Here is a 5,182-nt window from a genome sequence, read left to right on the forward strand (position 1 = left end):
AAATAGCAAAGCTTACTGGTGCCAAATTCTTCTCTACTAGAAAGCTAAATTAGGAAAATAAATAAAACGTCCTCATGGTCAGAATAGGCTTGATCGAAGAAAATAAGTCTCATAGATAATGGATGCCAATGTCTGTGTGAAAAGCCAAAATATCATGCAAAACCAGATTTTAGTTGACAGCAGGCTGATGGTGGTGTGAGCGAGCGGGTAAATGCTTCAGTCTTGTGATTATTTGCTGTGATTTCTGGAAACACTCAAGCCATGTTTCTGTGCAGCCATTTCTATTACGTGCTCCATCCATTCACCAGCTCTGTTTCCTCCCTCTGGCTGCTTCAGCTACCAGGTTTATTTTTGGTGGCTATTTAGGCTGATGAAGCATATAACCTTGGATCAACACAACATTTCAGGTTTCTCACGCAGTACTGCCTATTTTTCTTGCCTAGGGGTAAACACTACACACACTAGTAGTGAAATGCAGCACAGATTGCCTCCTCAAAAACTCACACAGTGTGTTTTGTTATAGAAAAAATAAATACATTGGGCAGACAAGAAAATTGCTTGCAGCAATGAGTAGGAGTTTACAAACTAACTAAAGGGCTTTGATTCCTGTGTCCTCTAGTTGCACTAAATACCAGAAGATAATATCACAGCACAGCATAAGTGAAAACACTGAAGGCAACCCATTTGTTTGTTTATTACTGTTTTGTTTGAATTTATTGATACACATGTTCTGCTCTGGGTGCTTATAGAGTTAGATAAATATGGTTTTGCCCAGGTAGGTTTTGGGTGGGGTTTTGAGCCACAAATTATAATGTTTATTGTGCTGATGAAGCAACGGTTGGGGTACAAATATGACATTAAAAATAGACTTGTATTTCCCAATCATCTGAAATGCTGGCTTTCAAACCCATGCAGCAATGTTGATTTGTGGGTAGTTAATTTTCTTGGCCATTGTTTTTCTACTGTGTGATGCTGTGAGGTTATTTCTAGGCAAAATGAAATATACAGTTATACATAGTAAGAGAATTGTATAGTAGAAAATGTTCTTGGCATGCACATACTACTCAGAATGAGTACGTAACGTGCACTTGAATGGATGAGCTGTTTTTTGTTTGTTTTTCCATTGGCAAACCAAGAAATAAAGCACAATCCATTTTGAACTTAATTTTTCCTTTTTTTGGTTGTGGTTTTTTTTAGTGGGTTGGTTTTTTTTTTTTTTTTCAGATAGAAAATCTTATTTTCCTTTACACCCAGTTACAAGATTCTGGACCAAAAACTCACTTAAGCGATATTTCCATCATTTCACTGACCTTCCTTATTCACTTTTCAACTGAGTTCAAAAATCTTAAGAAATTTGGATGCTTGAGAAAACAAGAAATGTATTCCCTTATTGAGTATTGAGTTCAGCTTTTGATGCTGATGTAAATATAGAGCTGAAATTCAGCAGGGGACAGAGGCCAGCAGAAAGCTGTGCACGAACACTATTTTGCAGTGTTTGCATGGGGGAATAGATCAGCACCTCCTTCATTGCCTCAGATTTGCAGTACCTGGAGCTGAGGCACTGTGGTTAGACAGAGCAGAGAGCATAAACTGGGCTTGGACTTGGGTTGGACTTGATGCCTGAGGACTGGATTCGAGGCTAATAGAAAGAGAAAGAAATCTTTCCTTTTATTTCATTGGTCTTTGGACGAGCCTGAGATTGTCTGGGCCTACCCCATTTGCTCAACAGACTGTGGATGCTGTTCCAATACATGAACTGAAGCTGCTGAATCAGAAGAGCTATAACTTAACTCCCAGGTTGTTTTTCCTCAGACAACCAGATTATTTGTTCTTTTAGAGGGTGACACCAATTTCATTCACAGCAAGTAAAAGACAATTGAAGCACTCCTGGTACAACAAAACCTAATTTGCAGGGCTCGATAAACATTCTTGAGCTAAAGAGAAGTTGTGGCACAGCATCTTGTACTGTGAGATCATTTCCCATTGTTCTAGGAATATATTCTCTTATTATTATGCCTTGAAATGGAAACACTGGGAAATGGATACAAGCAGGATATGGTCTATGATTTCTAGGTACAAAAACCTCACTTCTTGGAAGAGCTGAATAATTTTCTTTATTAAAAACCCCAGAACAGTTAAAGAATTCAAGTGGTGAGCAATTTGCGTATTGAACCCCATATATTTTCTTTACTTTTTATCCTCACTTACACACATAACAAAATGAACAGCCTCTTTTTCCTTCCATCTAGATGATTTTTTTTTAAAAAATCCATTTGCATAACTGCCTTTCCATCAGGCACTAAGTGTCTTTGGTACATATGGGGATGGAGTCAGACCAGGGTCAGAATGCTGTCTTTTGGATTCACACCCTAGACTGGAAAAAAATGGTTAATGTGTTGCAGAAAAACGATTGGTTTCCCTCTTTTGACACAACAGAGATGTCTGTCTGTGTTGCTCAGGCTGTCAAATGTTCCTAGAAACAGCAGTTAGGCAAACTAGTAAAGAAGGGATTCAAAGAAAAGAAGCAGCAAGTTGAACAAGCTCAGCAAGCCTGAGTGGACACCTAAAGTGAAAAAGTCACTGCATTCACATGTATTCTTTCAACAAGGCAAGATGTAGAAAAATCATCAGTTTTCTAACCAGACTGTGATAGTAATCTTGTAATTCCAGGGTTCTTTTCCTCTGCTTCCCCACCCATCCCCAGCAGTGCTTCAAAATTAGCTGTAATTTTCATGGTTCAGTTATTAGGGTATGAAATGCATAAGGGTTGGCAGGTAGCAACAATGAACCCTAAAATTAAGCATTTAGTACTGAAATGTCTATATTACCCTGGATAAATATGCCTGTATTTTTGTTGGATGGGTTCAAGAGCTAAACAGGCTGGGAAAACCTGAGGTCAACTAAAACTATCTAAGTGAGGGGAATGGAAAGCAATTATTTGCCTCAAGTGGTGGGTGGGGAGTGGGGAGAGAAATAAGGGGGAAACCAAGCCAGACACTTGAGAGATACAGTAATAGATGTGGGATACTGAGTTAATATCAGAGGGTTAAGAGACAGAAGGGCTTATTTGCTCTCTCTTTGTAGTCTCTGTTCCTTACCTTTCTGCTGCACTCATATTTTCTTGACATACTTCACTTTTTCTTTTTTCACTTTTTCCCCTTTTCCCTCCTTTTCACCCTTTTTTATCTTTCCTCACCGATCACACTTGCTCCACTGTAAGTATTCTGTTTCTATACAACTTACAGCAGCCCTTAGACCCAGATAAAACCTAGACACTGCTCTGTACATTACAGCAGAGAACTTTGACTTGTGCTGAAGGCCACAGCTGTTCGGAGAAGCACTTGTTTTAAATGTCAGGTGTGCACTTAGGTCCCACACGGAGCCTTACAGTATTTACTGGCAGACAAGGCTGTAAATAAGAGGTTTGTTACTATAGGTGGAATAGTGAGTGTCTATATGCATGCCTCCAGCAGTCCTCATTCTGGAAACACCATTGTGCTGAGCACTGGGAAGCTGGTTCTGTCTCTGTTATTGTGGTATTCTGGTGAAGAACAGCTGTATGAGATAATGTCATACGCAAGATATGCAGTCATTTGTAATTCTGTTTGCCACAAACATTGTTTCCTAGTCTTTTTCTATTTTAAACTTGCACTTCCCTTAGTGAGAAATTCAGCTTCCCTCCAATGTGATATTCCTGCTTGAAAGGAACTTCCCTTCACCCACACTTTGTTCTTCACCTGGTATCAGTTTACCTCTTTCTTTCATCTTCTTCAGGGGCTAACCTGAAATAGAAAGAACTCCTGCTCTGTACTGTTCTTGCTATTTTCCTTCCCATACTCATTACCTCTGATCTCACTGTATTTCCTTGTTGTCTATGGAGTTTTGTTCTACCCTGGTGCATTAAATTTACTCTTAATTTCCCACATGTTCAGCATCACCAGCTGATAGAATTTACAGGGGCTGTATCCTTTGTGGGTGTACTTCATTTTCCACAATATGAGGCAGGGCTCTGTCACCTTCCCTTCTACATAAGCAAAAAGGCTGAATCCTGCCGAACAAATAAATTTGTTTGCACAGAGACTGCAAAAGAAAAATTTCCATGTACTATTAGAAATGACCCACCAAAGCTGGTGGAAAATGTGGAGAAATTGTGGAGAATGTACTAGAAATGTTAAAATGAGCATCTTGGGAGAGTAAATGAGTAAGTCTGGTTGCAGAGATACCGGAATGAGTAGACAGCTGGAGAAAGGTGACTAAAATGACAGCTGGATTAGCCGGTCATCGGGATCCTACCACACATGTGTGTAGCTTTTCAAGTTACCCAAAGTGGGAGAAAACATAGAGTGAGTAAATCCTGATGACTCACAGAGGTGGAACGGGATGGAGACATTAATCACTGTCGTCCCCTGAAGCGTGCAAAAAGGCACATCTCAAACCAGCACTGGGCTGCCAGCTGAGGAAGGAGAGGAGACATGAGGGGCAGTTGAGAGCTGACAGGTCCTCTGTGTGTCACTGCAGAGAAGCCAGGACAGGACACCAGGATATGAGCACCTGGATGGATGCATGTGTGCTGGGCAGACCTGTCATGTGCAGCAAGCCCTGGCATTCGTGAGTGGGGGTGGGAGTATGTCTGAAATCAGCTTTCATTTAAAATTCCCTTCTCCTGCAGGTTCTTTCATCACTTGCTGTATTGTTGTTGCAGCAGCTCAGGGTTATTTCCTGCAAGTGGGGCAACTCTGCTGTCTTAGGGATGGCAGGGAGCTGAGCTTCCCCTGGGACAAACCCAGAGGTGAGAAAGCGAAAAAGGAGGACAAGAGCAGGTAGTCCTCTCATATGCACACAAGGCAGAGACAGTGTGAGTCTCTACATCATAGACATGGGGGCTGAAAATAATGTTTGTTGAACCACCAGCTTCACCTTTTGTAGAGAAACTGTAGCCTGGACCTTATCCATGATATCCAAGACTCTGATGCTTTTCTGCTCTTGGAAGTAGAAAAATGCTCACTCAATGAATGCTACTGACTACAGCTGGGGCATACTGCCACACTTTTATCATTTTCTGGATAAGGCAGAAAGGAGAGACTACTATTCTGTGATAGAGGGAGAAGCATGCTTCTCAATGACAGATGTGTCTAATGCTGGAACACAATGTACTTGGCACAAAATTGGAAATGCATGGAAA

Source organism: Corvus kubaryi, unplaced genomic scaffold, assembly GCF_017639235.1.
Source record: "Corvus kubaryi isolate FWS band 111438036 unplaced genomic scaffold, C.kubaryi_AGA036_p1.0 76, whole genome shotgun sequence".
NCBI classification, from domain to species: domain Eukaryota; kingdom Metazoa; phylum Chordata; class Aves; order Passeriformes; family Corvidae; genus Corvus; species Corvus kubaryi.